Source organism: Manis pentadactyla, chromosome 3 (assembly GCF_030020395.1).
Source record: "Manis pentadactyla isolate mManPen7 chromosome 3, mManPen7.hap1, whole genome shotgun sequence".
Lineage (NCBI taxonomy): Eukaryota > Metazoa > Chordata > Mammalia > Pholidota > Manidae > Manis > Manis pentadactyla.
The window spans coordinates 114,137,848-114,163,526 of NC_080021.1; the positions used below are offsets into that span (position 1 = coordinate 114,137,848).

At 38.8% G+C, this 25,679-nt stretch overlaps 1 long non-coding RNA gene and 1 pseudogene across 5 annotated transcripts in view; one reads left to right on the forward strand and one right to left on the reverse strand.

The window, feature by feature from the left end:
• The window catches only part of LOC130682932 (uncharacterized), a 109,260-nt gene that overhangs the window by 33,703 nt on the left and 49,878 nt on the right, over positions 1–25,679 (forward strand). The window lies entirely within an intron of this gene.
• On the reverse strand, positions 13,964–25,510 carry LOC118925911 (heterogeneous nuclear ribonucleoprotein A1-like 3; annotated as a pseudogene).

A 25,679-nucleotide genomic window follows, 5' to 3' on the forward strand; every position in this document is an offset into this window, starting at 1 on the left:
GTTTTCCTTTGTAGGTGACCTTTTTTCTCTCTCTGGCTGCCTTTAATACTCTGTCCTCGTCTTTGATCTTTGCAATTTTAATTATTATATGTCTTGGTGTTGTCCTCCTTGGGTCCCTTGTGTTGGAAGTTCTGTGGGCTTCCATGGTCTGAGAGACTATTTCCTCCCCCAGTTTGGGGAAGTTTTCAGCAATTATTTCTTTAAAGACACTTTCTATCCCTTTTTCTCTCTCTTCTTCTTCTGGTACTCCTATAATGCGAATATTGTTCCGTTTGGATTGGTTACACAGTTCTCTTTATATTCTTTCATTCCTGGAGATCCTTTTATCTCTCTCTGCTTCAACTTCTCTGTGTTCCTGTTCTCTGATTTCTATTCCATTAACTGCCTCTTGTACCTCTCCAGTCTGCTCTTAAGTCCTTCCAGAGATTGTTTTATTTCTGTATTCTTCCTCCCAACTTGATCCTTTAGCTCTTGCATATTTCTCTGCAGGTCCATCAGCATGGTTATGACCTTTATTTTGAATTCTTTTTCAGAAAGATTGGTTAAATCTATCTCCCCAGGCTCCCTCTCAGGGGTTGTCTGGGTGATTCTCAACTGGATCAGATTCTTCTGCCTTTTCACAGCTATAGAGGTAGTTGTGGGCAGTTGGCGCATGTGTTAGCTTGGAGAACAAAGTCCCTTCCTGCTTGCTGGTTGCCTTGCCCTCCTGGGAGCAGCTTCTGGTTTTATTTCCTGAGCTGCCATGGGTGGGGCAGCCGTCTGGGCAGCCCAGAGCCTGGCGGAGAGGGGCAGGCGTGCTGGGTGTGCTCTCCTGTGAGAACGGCGACCCTCGGTGCCCTGTCCTGGCTTCCTCTGTCTGTGAGTGCTGGTGGTGGCTTCTGGGTCTGGCCTGGGTGGCTGTGCGCTGGGAGGAGATTCTGGGTGGTTGCTGTGGGTGCGGCCACTCTCCAGCTGCTCTGCCTCTGTGAGTGCGTGCTGCCACTCCCTGTTTGTTCCACCACCATGGGCATGCGCAGCCGCTCTCTGGCTGCTCTGCCGCCACGGGTGCATGCAGCCATTCTCCAGGTGTTCTGCCACCACAGACGCACACGCTGCTCTCTGGCTGCTCAGCTGTGGTGTTGGGGCCACGCCAGCCCAGGGAACGACTGGCAGTCTGCCTATCACCGTGAGGGGCTTCAGGTGTGCATTGCCACCCAGGGGGCTGGGGTGCCCAAAGTTCCTCAGTATTCCCAGCCTGTTGGGTTGAGTGTGCTGGGATGCTTCCGTCCAGCTGTGAGGGCCCTGTCCCTTTAAGACTTTCAAAAAGCTCTTGCTTTTCTTTTGTCCTCCCAGGGGAGCCAGCTGTGGGGACCCGCTCACAGCTTTTACTTTTCTGTCTCTCTAATATCCAGCACACCATGCAATGTGTGTCTGCACACTCCTGGTGCGGATGACTAGGGCTCGGTATTTAGCAGTCCTGGAATTCCACCCCATCCCTGCTCCAACTCCTTTCCTCTTGCCAGGGAGCTGGGGTGTGGGGAGCGCTTGGGTCCCGCTGGGCCGTGGCTTGTAACTTTCCCCCTTCTTGTGCTGAGTTCTTGTGGATGTAGATGTAGTCTGACTGCTGTACTGTATCCACTGGTCTCTCATTTAGGAATAGTTGTATTTGTTGTATTTTCAAAAATATATATGATTTTGGGAGGAGATTTCCGCTGCCCTACTCATGCCGCCATCTTGGCTGCTCCCCCAATTCTATGTTATTATATTGGGCACATCTTTATATATTTATCAGAACTTCCAGTGACACTAATTTTCTTTTGTGGAGTTACACAGAATAAATATGATCTCTTCTCCAAATGAAGAGCCTTAAACTGTTTGGAGATATGTATTATGTTTCCTGTCTTGGACATTTTTTCCCCTTCTTTCCCTGGTCTTTTGGAAAACTACCTCTGTTTCATGGTATATAGTCTTAAGAAAAATATAAGCCAAATGAGTTAGTCTGCTAGGGATCCCATCACAAAGCACCATAGGCTGGGTGGCTTTAACAGTGGAAACTTACTTTCTCATAGCTCTGGAGGCTGAGAGTCCAAGATCCAGATGTTGGCAGGATTGGGTTTCTTCTGAGGCCATGCTCCTCAGCCTGTGGATGCTCAAGTGGCATTCTCCCTCTGCAGGTGTCTGTGTCTAAATTTCCTCGACCTATAAAGACACCAGTCATGTCAGATTCAGGTCCATTCCAATGACTTCATTTAAACTTAATTACCTCTTTAAAGACCCTATCTCCAAATACGGTCACATTCTGAGGTACTAGGGATTAAGACACTGACATATGAATGGGGTGAAGGACAATTTTTCCATAACACCAAGTTTCAGTCTTCTCCTAGGAGTTTGAATCCAGGGCTCAGTGACTGAGGTCCATATGACAAAGGCTTATTCACTATGGCCGGGCTATCCTGAAGTGTCTTTCTATTAGACCTCCAGGACCTCCCTGCCTTGATTTTTGTCCTTCCTCAGACCTGGTCCTTCTGCTTTCTCTTTCCTGTGAGCAGCCTGCATATCATCATGATAATTTCCTTTATTTTACCCTTTAAGCAAGCCAGAGTTAATTTCTATTGTTTGCAACCAAAGATCTCTAACCAATATATACCCCGACGTCTGTTCCCCAAAAGTGGACTCTTGACAACTGGTGCTGGGAGCCAGCATCACTCCTTGGCAGCCGCAGCTACTAGAACCAACAAGTTCTCCATTTGAGCTGGACCTAACAGAAAACTCTCTAATTGTGTATGTGTGCCTGCAGGTATTTTGCTTTACCACTACATTAAATTATTTATAAACTTAATCTGGTCAAAGAATACATGCTGTGAAAGTATTAGAAGAAAGTGCGCAGTGGTTTTTAAAATTCTGTTTATCACTGAAGAACCCTACTGGAGACAAAGAATTTTTTGTTTAGTTAACGATTATGATTCATGATGGAGACCAGCAAAAAATGTTGAGTTAGAAACAGTTCCGATGGAGCACAAGCTCTGTGTGCAGAACGGGTGTTGCTTGCAAACAAAAGGTTAAAACTAATAGTCAAACCCAGTAATGCCAGATTCCCAGGGTGGTGACTCTGACAGAGCCAACTAACTATAGTCAGTGTCCATTTTCTCTTTTTAAAAATGGTATTGGATGATTTTAGCTGAGCACATAGCCTTCCTGAATAAAGCTGACATTTTCCAGCCCCTTTTTGGTGGCAGGTGTGGCCAGGTGCTCTATTGGATAGGATATACGTGATATGTGCAGTTTCTAACCCTGCTCTTCCCTTTTCTTCCTTGCCATGGGCTAACTGTGGATCTGGTGGGCTCTCTTGGGTTATGCAGACACAGGCAACACTCCCGAACAGCACTATGCCAAGGGAGAAGGAGCATGGGCATCTGATTTTAATGGGACAGAGCTTTGGTACCAGCTTAGATATTTGTGTGATACTCTGCCTGTGATACTCAGCATGTATGATACTCAGATTTATCACATGTTTAAAGTGAAAGGAAAGGCCTTAACTTCAATAAGAAATGTTACATCTTTCAGTTTCTCTTAAAAAATGCCAGTAAAGACTGTTCACATGATTTCAAGTGGACTGCCAAAGTGGCATGTCCAGTAAGTTTTGTGAAGAGCCTAATTCTATCACTCTACTGCCAAAAATAATTTAATTTTTAATGTTGAAGAGAGGAGAATTTCTTAAGAAAGTCAAACTGGGGTGCAAACAGCTCTATAACTGTGTGTATGACTCTTTTTGAACTCCAAATGCTCAATTTTCTTCCATTGTTTGAAGAAAAAAATGACACATGTCATCAGGGTGCATTACAAAACCATATACATGTGCTGTAAGAGAAGTGGGAATGCTTTCCAGAGTCAAAGGCAACCAAAGAATAGAAACCATTTGCCTCTAACTCCCAACTTGAACAATACAATAGTCCATCTTTTGAGTGTGGTATGTTCCTTGATTCAGTCTTTGACAGAATGCTGAAAGTCTTCCTCAGCTGGAAATTTCTTCATAATCTCAATCCAAATATCCAAAACCATTTGTCAGAGCTATAAAACATTTTCTGCCAGGTCTGATGACCTATAATTGTGAGTTAGAATTTTCTTATCTAGGAGAACAGAGAACAAAAAATAAAACAGGGAACCTAATTAAATACTCTAGTTCTCTATTTTTGAGATTCATGAAGATTTTTTTTTTTTTAGTTTTTTTTTTTTTTAAATAATTATTTTTTATTGAAGGGTAGTTGATGCACAGTATTACATTACATTAGTTTCAAGTGTACAACACAGTGGTAGAACATTTATATACATAATTCTAGGTTCCAGCTATCACCCTACCAAGCTGTTACAATATCTTGACTATATTCCTTATGCTATACATTACATCCCGGTTACTTATTTATTTTACCATTGGAAGTCTGTCCTTTTTTTTTTTTTTTTTTTGTGAGGGCATCTCTCATATTTATTGATCAAATGGTTGTTAACGACAATAAAATTCTGTATCATGAAGATTTTTAATAAAAAGTTTGCAAATGTTAAATCCTTCTAACAATTACACATGCTTTAATTTTCTTTAAACATCTTTACAAATCTTTTTTTTTTTTAAAAAAACAACTCTAAAACGGATGGTTCCTATGTACATCCAATGTCCAATAAGGGGATCCTGTATTCCAAAAGTTTAAAGAAAATGACTTCTTTTCTTCAGAATTTACATTCTCATATTCTTTAGGGTTCGGATTCTTGGCATCCAGTAGTGACTTTATGAGTCCATGAGTCCACGGAAATGACAGAGTTTTGAGGATTTAGATCCATAGTTTTACAGATGCACATAAGCATGTATGACCCCCAAATAGGTGAAGAGCCTATAAGGTATTGAATAATAGATACTAAATAAGAGTTTCATATAACCTGGCTCTGTAGCATTAGAAGGTTAAAGCAGCTTAATCCTATTGGAATGACAAAAGCAGAACATCATTGCAACAGTCCATGGTTTTCAAAACCTTGTTATTTTTCCTCAAGTGTACAAAGTCTTGCTTGCCTCTCTGATATTGAAGCCAGAGTCTTGCAGAGGCTGTTTAATGGAGAGTGTAACTCAGGATTGGAATAAGAGTTTGATGTTTACTACATCAGTTTCAAAGTCCAGCTGTAAATATACTATAGTCAAGAGATGAAGCAATATAATCTTTTCAAGTTGAAAAAACAGTGATGCATAGCCAAATATTTTGAACTGTTTGCTTGTTTAAAAAGAAATCTATTTCAAGATTTGATTACCACTAACTCAGACAATTTTTTCATCACTAAGTCCTTTCAGTTCCATATCATGTGTTTCAAATTTTGTCTGCATAACTTATTTTTGTTCTACTCTTCTGTCAAAAACAATGTGGATATCCCAGGTTATATAATAGAGGTCTTGGAGCGGCAGTGTACATCTAGCCAACCAAAATGAAATGAAAGCTGTTATCATGAAACATGCTTAAAGGAAGTCTGTCCTTTGTTCAGCTAAGAGTGCCAACATTTGTGATCTTAGAATGAAGTCAAAGGAAACTAGATGGGTTTTCCTTAATGCAACCATGTGTGAAATCACTCTCTGCCATAAGAGATGATCTGTAAAAATATTTGTGCATTTTCAGATACCCATAAGAGGAAATCAGTTTTAAATAAAATAATAATGTATTATTTTTTAGTGTATACCCAAATGCTGAAGTTATTCTATGCTTCTTACTTATTTAGGTTTATTATCATCCCCATTAGGAAAGTCAAGTCAAGTCTCTCTGAAAGCCCTCTCTGTACAGGGCAGACACTGAAATGCTAATTTCTTTCTTCCTCTTGCCTTGTAGCAAGTCATTTGGGTTACTGCTAGAAGGGAAATGTTACATGGCTTTGAACTAATGTCTCTCTTTTCTATAGACTTTTAAATTCATGTGTGAGACTATTTTAAGAAAAAGAGATTACCAATGTGCAGAGTTGTAAAGCTAAGGATAGAGCCCACAAGGAGATGGTCTTGTTGGCAATACTTAGTACAGTTTATGTTTCTTTGTGAAATGGTCAGGTGGGGAGTAGGGAACTCTTCTGACAGCCACCTGATAGAATAGAGAAAATATTCCTCAGTGGGGTGGCAGTGCAGAAAGTCTGACCATTACTGGACTGGCTATTTCAATAAAATTGCCATAAAAATGCTCAATAAGGAGAAAATGAACAACATATGGACTCCAGTTGAGACTTCTGAAATCACCCAGGGAAAGAAAAAACAAAGGGCAGTCTTCCTAATGTACATGGAAGAGTTAACATGTTTTCATAAAGTTTTCTATCAGTGTCAACATTTTGGATGGAAATACGCTGTAGCAAAAAGATTAGCTCCAAGGGGGTATTATGATTAGCATGTATAATGTGGGGGGTGGGGAAAGAGGAGGGCTGTGCAACACAGAGAAGACAAGTAGTGATTCTACAACATCTTACTATGCTGATGGACAGTGACTGTAATGGGGTTTGTGATGGGGGGGACTTGGGGTAGGGAAGAGCCTAGTAAACATAATGTTCTTTATGTAATTGTAGATTAATGATAACAACAACAACAAAAAGATTAGCTCTAGTTTGCTCAGAATTTTCCCTGCAAATAGTCCTGTTTGTTTTTAGTATGTTGGGTTTACATTATCAGTCAGTTCTATTTGGTGATTTTCAATATGATTTCTTTTTAACCCATGAATTATTTAGAAGTGGGTTTTAAAACTTTGGGCTTTATTGGTTTCATATCTATCTTTAGCTATTGACTGCATTTGCAAATTTATTGCATTGTTTTTTGTTGAGTTGTGCTTTGTGGGCAAGTGTATGATCAGTTTTAGAAGATGTTCACTGTGTGTTGGAAATTAATATGTATTTACTATATTTACTTATAGGACTCTGCAGTATATATATATATATATATATATATATACACACACATATATCAATTATGTAAAGCTTAATAATTCTGTTGCTTACATTTTCTAAATTTCAACTAAACTTTGATCTGCTTGATCTGTCTTTGAGAAAAGTATGTTAAAACTTTCCACAGTGATCTATAATTGTAAGCTGTTAATTTTCCCATTGGTATTCTTAATTTTTCCTGCATGTATTTTTTTAAATTTTGGTATCATTAATATAAAATCACATGAGTAACATTGTGGTTAGTAGATTCTCCCCATTATCAAGTCTCCACCACATACCCCATTACAGTCACTGTCCATCAGCATAGTAAGATACTGTAGAGTCACTACTTGTCTTCTCTGTGGTATACTGCCTTCCCTGTGCCCGCCTATGATATGTGTGCTAATCATAATGCCCCTTCTTCCCCTTCTTCCTTCCTTCCCACTCACCCTCCCCAGTCCCTTTTCCTTTGGCAACTGTTAGTCCATTCTTGAGTTCTGTGAGTCTACTGCTGTTTTGTTCCTTCAGTTTTTCCTTTGTTCTTATACTCCACAGATGAGTGAAATCGTTTGGTACTTGTCTTTCTCTGCCTGGCTTATTTCACTGAGCATAATACCCTCTAACTCCATCCATGTTGTTGCAAATGGTAGGACTTTTTTTCTTCTTATGGCTGAATAATATTCCATTGTGTACATGTACCACATCTTCTTTAACCATTCATCTACTGATGGACACTTAGGTTGCTTCCATTTCTTGGCTGTTGTAAGTAGTGCTGTGATAAACATAGGCGTGCATATGTATTTTTTGAAACTTGGATCCTGCATTCTTAGGGTAAATTCCTAGAAGAGGAATTAATTGGTCAAATGTTATTTCTATTTTTAGTTTTATGAGGAACCTCCATACTGCTTTCCACAATGGTTGAAGTATTTTACATTCCGACCAGCAGTGTAGGAAAATTCCCCTTTCTCCTCAACCTTGCCAGCATTTGTTGTTCCTAGTCTTCTCTATGTTGGCCATGCTAACTGGTGTGAGGTGGTATTTCTTATAGTTTTAATTTGCATTTCCCTGATAATTAATGATGTGGAGCATCTTTTCATGTGCCTGTTGGTCATCTGAATTTCTTCTTTGGAGAAGTGTCTGTTCATATCCTCTGCCCATTTTTTAATAGGGTTATTTGCTTTTTGGGTGTTGAGTGTGAGTTCTTTATACATTATGGATGTTAACCCCTTCTGGGATATGTCCTTTACAAGTATATTGTCCCATACGGTAGGATGCCTTTTTGTTTTGCTGATGGTGTCCTTTGCTGTACAGAAGCTTTTTAGCATTATGTACTCCCATTTGTTCATTTTTTATTTTATTTCCCTTGCCTGAGGAGATGCGTTCAGGAAAAAGTTGCTCATCTTTTTATTTAAGAGATTTTTGCCTATGTTTTTTTCTAAGAGTTTTATGGTTTCATGACTTACATTCAGGTCTTTGCTCCATTTTGAGTTTACTTTTGTATATGGGGTTAGACAAAAATCCAGTTTCATTCTCTTACATGTAGCAGTACAGTTTTGTCAACACCAGTTGTTGAAGAGGCTGTCATTTCTCCATTGTATGTGCATGGCTCCTTTATCATATATTAATTGACCATATATGCTTGGGTTTATATCTGGACTCTCTAGTCTGTCACATTGGTCTATGGGTCTGTTCTTGTGCCAGTACCAAATTGTCTTGATTACTGTGGCTTTGTAGTAGAGCTTGAAGTTGGGGAGCATAATCCCCCCAGCTTTATTCTTCCTTCTCAGGATTGCTTTGGCTATTTAGGTTCCATATGAATTTTAGAACTGTTTGCTCTAGTTTGTTGAAGAATGCTGTTGGTATTTTGATAGGAATTACATTGAATTTGTAGATTGTTTTAGACAGGATGGCCATTTTGACAATATTAATTCTTCCCTTCCATGAGCATGGAATGTGTTTCCATTTATTGGTATCTTCTTTAATTTCTCTCATGAGTGTCTTGTGGTTTTCAGAGTATAGATCTTTCACTTCCTAGATTAGGTTTATTCCTAGGTTTTTTATTCTTTTTGATGCAATTGAGAATGGAATTGTTTTTCTGATTTCTCTTTCTGCTAGTTTATCAGTGTATAAGAATGCAAAAGATTTTTGTGTATTAATGTATACTGTAACTCTGCTGAATTCAGATATTAGATCTAGTAGTTTTGGAGTGGATTCTTTAGGGTTTTTTATGTACAGTATCATGTTATCTGCAAACAGGGACAGTTTAACTTCTTCCTTGCCAATCTGGATGTGTTTTATTTCTTTGTGTTGTCTGATTGCCATGGCTAGGACCTCCAGTACTATGCTGAATAGAAGTGGGGAGAGTGGGCATCCTTGTCTTGTTCCTGATCTTAAAGGAAAAGCTTTCAGCTTCTCACTGTTAAGTATAATGTTGGCTGTGGGTTTGTCATATATGGCCTTTATTATGTTGAGGTACTGCCCTCTATACCCATTTTGTTGAGAGTTTTTATCACGTATAGATGTTGAATTTTGTTGAATGCTTTTTCAGCATCTATAGAGATGATCATGTGGTTTTTGTCCTTCTTTTTTTGATGTGGTGGATGATGTTGATGGATTTTCAAATGTTGTACCATACTTGCATCTCTGGAATAAACCCTACTTGATCATGATGGATGATCTTTTTGATGTATATTTGAATTTGGTCTGCTAATATTTTGTTGAGTATTTTTGCATCTATGTTCATCAGGTATATTGGTCTGTAATTTTCCTTTTTTGTGGTGTCTTTGCCTGATTTTGGTATTAGAGTGATGCTGGCCTCATAGAATGAGTTTATTAGTATTCCCTCCTCTTCTGCCTTTTGGAAAACTTTAGGGAGGATGGGTATTAAGTCTTCACTAAACGTTTGATAAAATTCAGCAGTGAAACCATCTGGTACAGAGGTTTTGTTCTTAGGTAGTTTATGATCACCAATTCAATTTCATTGCTGGTAATTGGTCCATTCAGATTTTCTGTTTCTTCGTGGGTCAGCCGTGGAAAGTTGTATTTTTCTAGAAAGTTCTATATTTCTTCTAGGTTATCTAGTTTGTTAGCATATAATTTTTCATAGTATTGTCTCATAATTCTTTGTATTTCTGTGGTGTACATAGTGATTTTTCCTTTCTCATTTCTGATTCTGTTTATGTGTGTAGACTCTCTTTTTTCCCTTATAGTTCTGGATAGGGGTTTATCTATTTTGTTTATTTTTTCAAGGAATCAGCTCCTACTTCCAGTGATTCTTTCTATTGTTTTATTCTTGATTTTATTTATTCATGCTCTAATCTTTATTATGTCCCTCCTTCTACTGACTTTTGGCCTCATTTGTTCTTTGTTTTCTAGATTCATTAATTATGTGTTTAGACTGTTCATATGGGATTGTTCTTCTTTCCTGAGGTAGCCCTGTATTGCAACATACTTCCCTCTTAACATGGCCTTTGCTGCATCCCACAGATTTTGCGGTGTTGAATTATTGTTGTCATTTGTCTCCATATATTGCTTGATCTCTATTTTTATTTGGTCATTGATCCATTGATTATTTAGAAGCATGTTATTAAGCCTCTGTGTGTTTGTGGGCTTTTTCATTTTCTTTGTGCAATTTATTTCTAGTCTCATACCTTTGTGATCTGAGAAGCTGGTTGGTACAATTTCTGTCTTTTTGAATTTACTGAGGCTCTTTTTGTGGCCTAGTATATGATCTATTCTTGAAAATGTTCCATGTGCACTTGAGAAGAATGTGTATTCTGCTTCTTTTGGATGGAATGTTCTGTAGATATCTGTTAAGTCCATCTGTTCTAATGTGTTGTTCAGTGCCTCTGTCTCCTTACTATTTTCTGTCTCATTGATCTGTCCTTTGGAGTGAGTGGTGTGTTGAAATCTCCTAAAATAAATGCATTGCACTGTATTTCCCTCCTTAATTTTGTTAGTATTTGTTTCACATATTAGGTGATCCTGTGTTTGGTGCATAGATATTTATAATAAGTATATCCTGTTGTTGGACTGAACCCTTTATCATTATGTAATGTCCTTCTTTGTCTCATGCTACTTTCTTTGTTTTGAAGTCCATTTTGTTGGATACAAGTACTGCAACTCCTGCTTTGTTCTCCCTATTAGTTGCATGAAATATCTTTTTCCATTCCTTTACTTTCAGTCTGTATGTGTCTTTGTGTTTGATGTGAGTCTCTTGTAGGCAGCATATAGATGTGTCTTGTTCTTTTATCCATTCAGTGACTCTACGTAAATGGTGCATTCAGACCATTTACATTTAGGGTAATTATCAATAGGTATGTACTTATTGCTGTTGCAGGCTTTAGATTCATGGTTGTCAAAGGTTCAAGGGTAATTCCCTTACTATCTAACAGTCTAATTTAACTCACTTAGTATGCTATTACAAACACAACCCCAAGGTTCTTTTTTTTCCCTTCTTTTTCTTCTTCCTCCATTCTTTATATAGTAGGTATCATATTCTGTACTCTTTGTCTATCCCTTGATTGACTTTGGGGGTAGTTAATTTGATTTTGTATCTGCTTCATAATTAATTGCTTTACTTTACTGTGGTTTTATTTCCCCTGGTGACAGTTGTTTAGCCTTAGAAATACTACCATGCATAGCAGTCCCTCCAATATGTACTGTAGAGATGGTTTGTGGGAGGTAAATTCTCTCAGCTTTTGCTTATCTGAAAACTGTTTCATCCCTCCTTCAAATTTAAATGATAACCTTGCCGGATATAGTATTCTTGATTCAAGGCCCTTATATTTCATTGCATTAAATATATCATGCCACTCCCTTCTGGCCTGTAAGGTTTCTGTTGAGAAGTCTGATGGTAGCCTGATGTGTTTCCCTTTATATGTGATCTTTTTTCTCTCTCTAGCTGCTTTTAAAAGTCTGTCCTTATCCTTGATCTTTGCCATTTTAATTATTGTATGTTGTGGTGTTGTCTTCCTTGGGTCCCTTATGTTGGGAGATCTGTGCACCTCTATGACCTGAGAGAATATCTCCTTCCCCAGATTGGGGAAGTTTTCAGCAATTACCTCTTCAAAGACACTTTCTATCCATTTCTCTCTCTCTTCTTCTTCTGGTACCCGTATAATGCAAATATTGTTCCATTTGGTTTGGTCATGCTATTCCCTCAATATTCTTTCATTCTTAGAGATCCTTTTTTCTCTCTGTGCCTCAGCTTCTTTATATTCCTCTTCTCTAATTTCTATTCCATTTACCATCTCTTCTACTACATCTAATCTGCTTTCAAATCCCTCAATTATATGTTTCATTGCAGATATGGAATTTCTTAATGATTGAATATATGTCCTAAATTCGTCCCTGAGTTATTCTGTACCTCCATGAGCATGTTTATGATTTTTATTTTGAACTCTCTTTCAGGAGGGTTGGTGAGTTCAGTTTCATTTTGCCCTTTTTCTGGTGTTTGCGAGATTTTTGTTTGAACCAGTTTCCTTTGATGTTTCATATTTGTATGTGGTGCCCTCTAGTGCCCAGAAGCTGTAGTCTCTGGAGCTGCTCATCCCCTGGAGTTGTGTCGGGGATCGCAGGGGAGTGGCGCTTGTGCCTGAGGGGAGGAAAGAGCTTTTTCCTGCTTCCCAGCTGCAGTGCCTTTCTCTACTGTCAGAACTAGTGGGCCAGCACCCAAGTTTAAGCCTCTGTGCTTTGCGTCTGTAGCTGCCATATGTGGGGCTTCCCTCTGACTTGCCTGATGCCTGGACAGGGACTGCCAGTTTGCAAGTTGGTGTTAGCAGGCCAGTAGGAAGGCGCAGCAGGCTGCATATTATAGTGAGGAGCCTTGGAGCTGAGTAGGCAGCTAGGAGGATGGAGCATCTGAAGCTCCTGAAAGTTCCCAACCTGCTGGGCAGAGTGCACCCAGACAACCTAGTCCACCTATCCCTTCTCCAGCACAGCAAGCTCCTTGCCAACCCCAGCCTTTCAGCAGCCCTCTCGATGCTAGGAAGCCTCTCAGACCACCCACCTTTCCTTTGTCCCAGAGCAGCCAGATGTGGATCCCTGTCCTCCATAAACAGCTGGAATCTCAGTCTCCTCGAGTATTTTGCCTGTCTTAGCTTTCCAACTCCACTGATCTCCAGAGCACCATGCAATGTAGGTTTGTGCTCCCATAGCAGATCTCTAGGGCTTGGTGTTCAACAGTTCTAGGCTTCCACCTGCTCCCCACTCCATTTCTCTTCCTCCTCCCAGTGACTAGGGAGGGGGAAGGTCTTGGGTCCCGCTGGATCAAGGCTTTGGTATGTTACACTGTTTCATGAGGTCTGCTCTGTTCTCCAGGTGTATGCAGTCTGATGCAGCCTTCTTTCCTGTTGCTCTTTTTAGGATTCATTATATTAACTATATTTTCATAATATATGTGGTTTTGGGAGGAGTTCTCTGTCTCACCTCTCATGCTGCCATCTTGAATCCTCTCATATTTTGAAGTTATGTTTTTAGATTTATGAGCATCAGAACTTTTGGTGAATTTATCATGAAGTAAAGCAACTCTTGATATTTTTCCCAAGAGAATATTAAATTGTTTATTCATTACACATGACAACTGGATGATACACAAGCTTCATTCCCATCTCTAATTTTATCTGGTACTGTAATTCAATTTAGATATATTGCATAAGATGTGCCAACAATCATATTAATAGCCAAATAAACTCCATGACTTTGCTTGGGTGATCCTTTTAATGGAACTCCATGTCACAACATCATAAGTCTGTTAAACTACATCAAGATTTCTAGAGATCATGGCTTCTGTGTCCAAGCAGGTTGTAAATAAATTTTGAATGGAACCTGACATCACCCTGAAACTACTGTTGGGGTAGTTTACCAAAATGGCTTTAGAGTAGACTAACTTTACATAGCACATTTTAAAAAGACACATTTATTCAGCATCATGATCAGACTATTACATTTAGCAAACAATAGCATGGGTGCAAAAAAATACATATATATATATATATATGTATATATATATATATATATTAAAGTTCTTTGTTGGAATGCTTTACACTTTCCACAGAACAGAAACTAAAATAACCCGTTAAACAGTTAGTTACAAACACAGTCCTGAGTTTTTTGCCCATGCACATGCATATTGTCTAAAAAATTTCTTCTTTGCAGTCACTAGACCCTGCCACCACTGTGCTTGGCTTTGTTCACAAATGTGTTGTAACCTGTAGCTTCCCTGTCACTTCTTTGGCTCTCTCTCCTGCTAAGCCTTGTTCCCTGGCAATAATTAAAACCTCCTGCCACTTCCCTAACTACTGCTGCTGCTGGACCCACCATAGTCACCTTGGTTTCCTGGTTTGGCAAAGTATTGGCTTCCCTCTTACCATACGGGCCTGAGCTTCTGCCTCTGAAGCTTCCTTCTTTCATGGGTCCAAAATTTGAAGATTGATTGTTGTGATTGCCGAACTCACTGTAGCTTCTGCCACCTTCAGAATTGCTTCCATCATCACCAAATCCATTACAGTTGTCTCCACTGCCACCATATCCCCCACCACCTTGGCTGTGCCCAAAGCCACCTCAACCACTGAAGTTTCCTCCATGACCCTAGTTGTTGTTCCCACTAAAACTACCTCCATGACCCCCACCAGAGTTGCCACAACCCTTCTGACCTCTTCGGCTGGAGGAAGCACTAGCCATCTCTTGGTCAAATATGGCTTTCCTTACTTCACAGTTGTGGCCCTTCACTGTGGTATTTCTGAATAACAATCTTGTCTATGGAGTCATGGTCATCAAAGGTAGAAAAGCAAAGCCTCTCTTGCCACTGCTTCAGTCAGTCATGATTTTAATCACTTCAGTTTTCCCATATTGTTTGAAATAGTCCTTAGGTGATGTTCTTCAGTGTCTCCTTTAATGCCACCAAAAAAAACTTCTTCACAGTTAAGTGGGCACCAGGCCTTTGAGGCTCTTCTCTGAGGTAGCTGTCTTTAGTTCTGCAACTCTTCCATCCACCTTGTGTGGCCTCACATCCATGGCTGCGCTCACCTCCCCCGCAGTGGCACTAGTGACAGAGCCAAGGCCTCTGGAGCGCTTGGTGTGGGATTCATATAGAAATCAAGTATAGAAATCAAATGTATAATCGTATATGACTTGATTATTTTTCCTCTAATTCCTGATATGTGATCAAGAACAGAACAAACAAGACCATAACAGTTTCTGTGACCTAACTGCCCTTGCTATTGTTTCAATACCATGTAAGACGTCGCGCCCCAGGAGACTGGAGACTCTGAGGATTAAGTTTAGAGTTAGTTAATGATTATGTATTAAGTCTCCAGCACAGAATTCTATTCTTGTTTTAGAAAAAGAAATATTTTCAGAAAAATGCACTTCCATAGCTGGTTGTCCATCACTCTTTAAAAGATCAAAATTAAGGATATGTAAAGCATGCATTAGTCATTGGTTTGCAGTTAATTTTATCATATCGGGGAGTGATCCCCCTTTTTGTTTTAATAAACAATGCTTAAGAGTAAGATGACAGCGTTCAATTAGAGCTTGACATGTAGAATTATAAGGAATGCCTCTTTTATGAGTGATATTATATAACTGAAAGAGTTTTCTTAGCAGAGAAGAAAGGTAAACTGGAGCGTTGTCAGTTTTTATGGTGGCAGGAACACTCAGTACTGCAAACGCTTTTAAAAGATGAGTAATAACATGATGAGATTGTTCTCCTGCTCATGCCATGGCCCATGAAGCAGAAGAATAAGTGTCAATGGAAACATGAACATGTTTGAGAGTTCCAAATTCAGGAACAATAGTAACATCCATTTGCCATAGGGTGTTGGAACATTTTCCCCTGGGAGCAGTTCCAGCTTGGAAATGAGGAGAATTAATTTGAGAACAGGTTGGACAAGAATTTAAAATATTCTGAGCTTCTGATGCAGAGAGAGAAAAACGTTTTTGTAAAGTAAAGAAGGGAGCATGAGTCAGGTTATCATAGCATTGAGTTGATGAGTGATTAACTAAGGAAACAAGCTTGTCTAGTTTATCATTATAACATGATAAAGGACCTGGTAGATTAGAGTGTGATCGTATATGAGTAATAAAGAAGGGGTGTAGACGCTGATGGATACATGCCTGTAACTGAGAAAATAAACTGTTAATAAGGGATGGTATGGTGCCCAACACCACAGTTTCTAATAGAGGAGCAGAAAAGGCAGCAAAGCAGAGCCAGTAACAATTTTGAGAGGACCTGGAAAACCTTGCAGAGCTTGCAATACAGCGTATAATTCATTTTGTTGTGCAGAACTAAAAGACGTTTGAAAAGTTTTTGACAAACCAGAACAACTTGTATAGGCTGCTTTAAAAGATTTTGTACCATCTGTAAAAGAGGTAACAGTATTTAATAATGGATTCAGAGAAGTTTTTTGAGGAAGGATCCATTGATGGCACTGAAAAAAGGGAAATAATTTATTCTTAGGGTAATGACAGTCCTAAAAAATTTTTCCTAAAAAATCAGAAAGTGCAATTTGCCAATGAGTATTTTCTTGAAATACTTGTACAATATATTTTTTATTAATATATGATTAATATACACTCTTATGAAGGTTTCACATGAAAAAACAATGTGGTTACTACATTACCCAAATTATCAAGTCCCTAGCCATACCCCAATGCAGTCATTGTCCATCAATGTAGTAAGGTGCCACAGATCCACTGTGTGCCTTCTCTGTGCTACAGTGTATAGGTCTTTCACTTCCTTGGTTAGGTTTATTCCTAGGTATTTTATTCTTTTTGATGCAATTGAGAATAGAATTGTGTTCCTCATTTCTCTCCTTGCTAGTTCATCGTTGGTGTATAGGAATGCCACAGATTTCTGTGTATTCTCCCTGTGATCCCCCACACTATGTTTACTAAACATAATACCCCTCAATCCTCTTCTCCCTCCCTCTCCACCCACCCTCCCACACCCCTCCCCTTTGGTAATGACTAGTTCATTCTTGGAGTTTCTGAGTCTGCTGCTATTTTGTTCCTTCAATTTTGCTTCATTGTTATGCTCCACAAATGAGGGAAATCACTGGCATTTGTCTTTCTCAGCCTGGCTTACAAATGGTATTTTTAGTTTTAGTTTTTTGAGGAACCTCCATATTGCTTCCACAGAGGTTGAACTAGCTTACATTCCCACCAGCTATGTAAGATGGTTCTCCTTTCTCCGCATCCTCGCCAGCATTTGTTGTTCTTAGTCTTTTCAATGCTGGCCATCCTTACTGGTGTGAGGTGATATCTCATTGCAGTTGTAATTTACATCTCCCTGATGATTAGTGATGTGGAGCATCTTTTCATGTGTGTGTTGGCCATCTGAATTTCTTCTTTGGAGAACTGTCTTTACATATTCTCTGCCCATTTGCTAATCGGGTTATTTGCTTTTTGGGTGTTGAGGCATGTAAGTTCTTTATATATTTTGGATGATAACCCCTTGTCAGATATGTCATTTACAAATATATTCTCCCATACGGTAGGATGCCTTTTTGTTTTGTTGATGATGTCCTTTGCCATACAAAACTTTTTAGTTTGATGTAGTCGCATGAGTTCATTTTTGCTTTTGTTTCCCTTTCTCGAGGAGATGGGCTCAGGAAGAAGTTGCTCATACTTATATTCAGGAGATGTTTGCCTATGTTGTCTTTTGAGAGTTTTATGGTTTCATGACTTACAATCAAGTCTTTAATCCATTTCAAGTTTACTTTTGTGTATGCAGTTAAACAATAATCCAGTTTCATTCTCTTGCATGTAGCTGTCCAGTTTTGCCAACACCAGCTGTTGAAGAGGCTGTCATTTCCCCATTGTATGTCCATGGCTCCTTTATCATATATTAATTGAGTATATTTGGTTGGGTTTACATCAGGGCTCTCTAGTCTGTTCCATTGGTCTGTGGGTCTGTTCTTGTGCCAGTACCAAATTGTCTTGATTACTGTGGCTTTGTAGTAGAGCTTGAAGTTGGGGAGTGTAATTCCCCTTGCTTTATTCTTCCTTCTCAGGATTGCTTTGGCTATTCAAGGTCTTTTGTGGTTCCATATGAATTTTAGGATAATTTTCTATAGTTCATTGAAGAATGCTGTTGGTATTTTAATAGGAATTGCATTGAATCTATAGATTGCTTTAGGCAGGATGGCCATTTTGACAATATTAATTCTTCCTATCCATGAGCATGGGATGTGTTTCCATTTATTGGTATCTTTTTAAATTTCCCTCATAAGTGTCTTGTAGTTTTCAGTGTATAGGTCTTTCACTTCCTTGGTTAGGTTTATTCCTAGGTATTTTATTCTTTTTGATGCAATTGAGAATGGAATTGTGTTCCTCATTTCTCTCTGCTAGTTCATCATTGGTGTATAGGAATGCCACAGATTTCTGTGTATTAATATTGTATCCTGCAACTTTGCTGAATTCAGTAGATCTAGTAGTTTTGGAATGGACTCTTTAGGGTTTTTTATGTACAACATCATATCATCTGCAAACAGGGACAGTTTAACTTCTTGCTTGGCAATCTGGATGCATTTTATTTGTTTGTGTTGTCTGATTGCAGTGGCCATGACATCCAGTACTATGTTGAATAGAAGAGTGGGGAGAGTGGGCATCCTTGTTTGTTATTGATCTTAAAGGAAAAGCTTTCAGCTTCTTGCTGTTAAGTATAATGTTGGCTGTGGGTTTGTCGTATATGGCCTTTATTATGTTGAGGTGCTTGCCCTCTGTACCCATTTTGTTGAGAATTTTTATCATGAATGGATGTTGAATTTTGTCAAGTGCTTTTTCAGCATCTATGGAGATGATCATGTGGTTTTTGTCTTTCTTTTTCTTGATGTGGTGGATGATATTGGTCGATTTTCAAATGTTGTGCTATCCTTGCATCCCTGGCATCTTGATCATGATGGATGATCTTTTTGATGTATTTTTGAATTCAGTTTGCTAATATTTTGTTGAGTATTTTTGCATCTATGTTCATCAGGTATATTGGTCTGTAATTTTATTTTTCTGTGGTGTCTTTGCCTGGGTTGGTATTAGAGTGATGCTGGCCTCATAGAATGAGTTTGGTAGTATTCCCTCCTCTTCTATTTTTTGGAAATCTTTAAGGAGAATGGGTATTATGTCTTCACTAAATGTTTGATAAAATTCAGCAGTGAAACCATCTGGTCCAAGAGGTTTGTTCTTAGGTAGGTTTTTGAATACCTGTTCAATTTCATTGCTGGTAATTGGTGTGTTCAGATTTTCTGTTTCTTCCTCAGTCAGCCTTGGAAGGTTGTATTTTTCTAGAAAGTTGTCCATTTCTTCCAGGTTATCCAGTCTGTTAGCATATAATTCTTCATAGTATTCTCTAATAATTCTTTGTATTTCTGTGCTGTCCATAGTGATTTTTCTTGTCTCTTTTCTGATTCTGTTTATGTGAGTAAACTCTCTTTTTTTCTTGGTAAGTCTTGCTAGGGGTTTATCTATTTTGTTTATTTTCTCAGAGAATCAGCTCTTGCTTTCATCGATTCTTACTATTGTTTTATTCTTCTCAGTTTTATTTATTTCTGCTCTAATCTTTATTATGTCCCTCCTTCTACTGACTTTGGGCCTCATTTGTTCTTCTTTTTCTAGTTTCATTAATTATCAGTTTAGACTGCTTATATGTGGTTCTTCTTTCATGATGTAGGCCTGTATTGCAATATACTTTCCTCTAAGCACAGCCTTGGCTGCGTCCCATAGATTTTGCAGTGATGAATTATTGTTGTCATTTGTGTCCATATTTTGCTTGATCTGTTTTGATTTGGTCATTTATCCATTTGTTATCTAGGAGTATGTTGTGAAGCCTCCATGTGTTTGTGGGATTTTTCAATTTTCTGTGCATTATTTATTTCTAGTTTCATACCTTTGTGGTCTGAGAAACTGGTTGGTACAATTTCAATCTTTGTGAATTTACTGAGGCTCTTTTTGTGGCCTAGTATATGATCTATTCTTGAAAATGTTCCATGTGCACTTTAAAAGAATGTGTATTCTGTTGCCTTTGGGTGTAGAGTTCTGTAGATGTCTGTTAGGTCCATCTGTTTTAGTGTGTTGTTCAGTGCCTCTGTCTCCTTACTTATCTTCTGTCTAGTTGATCTGTCCTTTGGAGTGAGTGGAGTGTTGAAGTCTCCTAGAATGAATGCACTGCATTCTATTTCCCCTTTTAATTCAGTTAGTATTTGTTTCACATATGTGGGTGCTCCTGTGTTGGGAGCATAGATATTTATAATGGTTATATTTTCTTGTTGGATTAACCCCTTTATCATTTTGTAATGTCCTTCTTTGTCTCTTGTTACTTTCTTTGTTTTGAAGTCTATTTTGTCTGATACAAGTACTGCAACTCCTGCTTTTTTCTCTCTGTTAGTTGCATGAAATATCTTTTTCCATCCCTTTACTTTTAGTCTGTTTACGTCTTTGGGTTCAAAGTAAGTCTCTTGTAGGTAGCATATAGATGGGTCTTATTCTTTTATCCATTCAGTGATTCTATGTCCTTTGATTGGTGCATTCAGTCCATTTACATTTAGAGTGATTATCGATGGGTATGTACTTATTGCCATTGCAGGCTTTAGATTCGTGGTTACCAAAAGTTCAAGGGTAACTTCCTTACTACCTAAAAGTCTAACTTAACTCACTTAATATGCTGTTAGAAACACAATCTAAAGGTTCTTTTCTTTTCTCCTCCTTTTTCTTCCTCCTCCATTCTTTATATATTAGCTATCATATTCTGTATTCTTTGTCTATCCCTTGATTGACTTTGGGGATATTTAATTTAATTTTGCATTTGCTTAGAAATTAGCTGTTCTACTTTCTTTACTGTGGTTTTATTACCTCTGGTGACAGCTATTAAAACCTTAGGAACACTTCCATCACTTCCATCTATAGCAGTCCCTCCAAAATAGATTGTAGACATTGTTTGTGGGAGGTAAATTCTCTCAGCTTTTGCTTATCTGGAAATTGTTTAATCCCACCTTCAAATTTAAATGATAATCTCACCAGATAAAGTAATCTTGTTTCCATGCCCTCTGCTTCATTGCATTAAATACATCATGCCACTCCCTTCTGGCCTGTAAGGTTTCTGCTGAGAAGTCTGATGTTAGCCTGATAGGCTCTCCTTTGTATGTGATCTTATTTCTCTCTCTGGCTGCATTTAATATTCTGTCCTTATCCTTGATCTTTGCCAATTTTATTCCTATATGTCTTGGAGTTGTCTTCCTTGGGTCCCTTGTGTTGGGAGATCTTGGATCTCTATGGCCTGAAAGACTATCTCCTTCCCCAGATTGGGGAAGTCTTCAGCAATTACCTCCTCAAAGACACTTTGTATCCCTTTCTCTCTCTCTTTTCTTCTTCTGGTATCCCTATAATGCGAATATTGGTATATTTGGATTGGTCACATAGTTCTCTCAATGTTCTTTCATTCTTAGAGATCCTTTTTTCTCTCTGTTCCTCAGCTTCTTTCTATTCCTCTTCTCTAGTTTCTATTTCATTTCTCATCTCCTCCACCACATCCATTCTGCTTTTAATACCCTCCATTGTGCTCTTCAATGATTGGATCTCTGACCAGAATTCATTCCTGAATTCTTGGATATCTTTCCATACTTCCATTAGCATGCTGATGATTTTTATTTTGAACTCCCTTTCAGGAAAAGTCATAAGGTCCATGCATTTAAATCTTACTCTGGAGTTATATTAATTTTACTCTGTACCAGGTTCCTTTGGTGTTTCATATTTGTATATGGCGCCCTCTAGTGCCCAGAAGCTGTACTCTTTGGAGCTGCTCAGCCCCTGAAGCAATATCGGGTGTCACAGGGGGGCGGTATTGGTGCCTGGGGGGAGGAAAGAGCTGTTTCCAGCTTCCCAGCTGCTATGCCTGTCTCCATCCACTGCCTAATCCAGTGGGCCAAGCACGCAGTTATAAGCTTTTGTCCCAGAGCAGCCGGATATAGATCCCTGCTTTCCACAAGTGGTTGGGATCTCAGTGTCTTCAGGAATTCTGCCTGTATTAGCTTTCCAATCCCATAATCACGCAAGTATCATGAAAGCATCATGAAATGTAGGTTTGTGCTCCCAGAGCAGATCTCCGGAACTAGGCATTCAGCATTCCCAGGCCTTCTACTCCCTCTCTGCTCTGTTTCTCTTCCTCCCACTGGTGAGCTGGGGTGGGGGAAGGGCTTGGGTCCCACCGGGCCACAGCTTTGGTACATTACCCAGTTCCGTGAGGTCTGCTCTTTTTGTCCAGGTGTATGTAGTCTGGCGCAGTCCGCTTTCCTGTTGCTCTCTCAGGATTAGTTACATCAACTATATTTTCGAATTTTATCCAGTTTTAGTAGGAAGCCTCTGTCTCACCTCTCATGCCACCATCTTTAATCTCACTTGTACAGTATTTTGTTTAGACAATGGAAGAATAATGGAGTGAGGATCTTGACCAATCGTCTGTCTTAATCTCTGTCGTCCTTTGAGAATAATGGAGGCTACTTTGTTGATGTAAGGTTGTAATGAGGGTTTAGTTTGATACTGTAAAAATATCCATTCTAGCCAACCATCATATTGACAGAGCAATCCTGTGGGAGAGTGGGGTGTAAAGTAAATTAATAAAAGTAAGGGTTTGTGTAAGTCAACTTTTGGTAATTGAGCTTTCCAGTCCCTGATATGATAAAATTAACTGCAAACCAATGACTAATGTATGCTTTACATATCCTTACTTTTGATCTTTTAAAGAGTGATGGATGATCAGCTATGGAAGTGCATTTTTCTGAATATTTCTTTTTCTAAAACAACCGTAGAATTCTGTGTGGGGGACTTAATACAGAATCATTAACTAACTCTAAACTTAATCCTCGGCAGTCTCCAGTCTCCTGGGGTGCAACATCTTACTTATTGAAGCAATAGCAAGGGTAGTTATGTCACAGAAACTTTTGGTGTTGTTTATTCTGTTCTTGATCATGTATCAGGAATTATAGGAAAAGTAATCAAGTCATATATGATTATACATTTGATTTCTATACTTAGTTTATATATGAATCCCACATTTGCCTGGGTTACCTAACTGGTTTTCTTGGTTTCATTGGATATGGCCGGTAATTGTAGGTCTTCTTTTGTTATGTATCTGTATTCCTGTTCTGTTAATGTGTGTATGTAATTTAATTAGTAGTTTGTTAAAACCTATACATGCTTACATTACTCTACAAGAAGTTATATCAAAGAAATAATCAATCCTCTCATATTTTCTTCCGTTTGCTACTTCTATAGCTTTTCTTTTTCCTTCCTAAATATAGCCCTTTACTAGAATTCGTGCCTTATACTTAAAATTACCATGTATCATAATCCTTCCAGCTGGTAAAGATACCTCTTTATAAAGCTATTGGTTTTCCAAGTATTGAAGTGGCAGAGCTGGGCATAGAAGCCACGGGGCATAAATCTACAAAGAAGTAAAAAGCTAACCTTTTCAAAGAATACTACTTATCTCTCATTTTCTAACTTTACATCTCCCTGTATGGCCCCAGAAGATGGCTGGTTAGCCAGAGACAGGTAACATTCCTCAAGGGAGAGACAACCTAAGACAGGCACAGTCACGGGGGGGCCATTAGGTGAGAAATTGGGAGTCATCAGAGGTGAGGCTTAGAACCTCACCCCCGCCCCTGCACCGCTCAGTTTTGAGAGAAATCTTCTGCACCCATGGCTGTTTTGTCGCCCTTGTCTAGCTCGGATCAATACCCAGTCTATAGGCACAGACCTGACCACCTACACTTGCCTTCCTACTACACTAAACTCTACTTCCCATCTTTATTTTACATCATGAGATTTGAAATATAGATTATCTTTAATGAAAAGGTAAACTGTGTTAAAAAGCTTTCTATTAGAAGCTATAATCTTTATTATGTCTACCTACTACTTAAAACAGTTTATTAAAAAAATAAGGGGGAAATGTGGGATTAATATATAAATCAAGTATAGAAATCAAATGTATAATCATATATGATTTGATTATTTTTCCTGTAATTCCTGATACATGATCAAGAACAGAACAAACAAGACCAAAACTGTTTCTGTAACCTAATTGCCCTTGCTATTGTTTCAATACCATGTAAGATGTCGCACCCCAGGAGACTGGGGACTGCCGAGGATTAAGTTTAGAGTTAGTTAATGATTGTGTATTAAGTCCCCCACACTGAATTCTATTGTTGTTAACATTTATTTGCTCAATAAATATGAGGGGTGCCCTCTCAGCACCACTCTTGCGCTGTTAAGCCTCGAGTCCCCTGGCTGGTCCTTTCGGATCTTCGATATCTCATCGTGTCTCCTCCCTTATCTATGGGTCAGAAGCAGGGAGGGCGGACAGCTTGGTGTTTGGGTCTCACTGCCACAGCCCGTGAGCACTCCCCGTTGCTCAGAACGGCTCCTCAGACCCCCATCAGTGGTTTCAAAGCTCAGACCTCCAATGAAGAGCTTCCGCAGCTGTTCGGACCCTTTGGGAGACTCTGAGTTAGACATGCTGGCAGTGGGAGGGAGACTTCAATGATGCTTACTCAGCAGTGTCCACAGGGAGAAAGCAAGCAACTCTGGATTCTTAGTAATTCTTTTTTGCGCTTAAGTCTGTTTGGTATATATCAACTTTCCTTTGGCCAGTATTTATCTGGTACTGTGATCATCACCGGTTGGCCAACCAGAATCTGTTTCTCCTTTTTACTTCCAATAGAACCTCAGTTTTGTTCAGGTAGCCACTTCTTTCTCACATCGCTAAGTGATTCAAGTGAAGGTTTGATCAGTCTAGGAGTGAGTTCATCTGTTTTCCAGTTGATTAGCTATTGGCTGTGAGCATTGGCAGTGCTGGCCAAAATGAAGGGTGCTGGTAGGTGGGGGAGCATCCTTTTTTCTGAGCAAGAACAAGGTAGAGGTCTCTTATCTCTACCTGAATTTTGCTGTTTCTGGTATATACTTATAATTGTGGCACCCATCTTGCTACAAGCCTAAAAACCAACACATGTTCTCAGAGCAGAGAGAAGAAAAGAACCCAGCTCAATAAAGTTGAGTTGCTTTGTACTCAAACACAGGGTTTTTTTTAACCTCCTAAGAGGTACTTTCATCCATTCACATTAATTTAATAATATATTTGCTCTTTTGTCCTCTTTTCTGTTTTCCACTACTTTGCAATTTCTTTTGCTTTTTAATTTCTTGTTATATGTACTTGGTTTTATTTGCTTTTTTCCTTGTAATTTTTGAAGATTATCATCTTTTTTCTTTCTGCAAGCAGTTGCCTTTAAAAATTAGAAAAATTCTTGATGTCCAATGCCAATTTTCTAACAGCAAAAATTGATGCAATCTGAATGTTAGTAAGAGTGAAATAAATCACTGTGCACACAAATAATGAGATGTTTATAAGCAATTGAAGTGGTAATATTGATATTCACTAGAAAAAAATTTAAGACATGCTGCTGGATGATGAAAGCAGTTCGTTAAATTCTATTTGTAGGTGACTTTCTCAGACTTCCTTTAGGTGATTACCACTCCCATTATATTTAGCAGAAATTCTGTTATGTTGCTGACATGCAAATGCCATCTTTTCCTAGTCTCTACAGCTAGTCCCAGCTTTCTCTCATTTCTCCATTCCTTTAGTCCAATCATTGTTTGAGTGGTGGTGTAAGAATTAGGGTTTCTCCCAAACATGGATGAAGCTAGAGGATATTATGCTCAGTGAAATAACTCAGACAAAGACAAATACCAAATAATTTCCCTCATTTGTGGAGAATAACAATGAAGCAAAACTG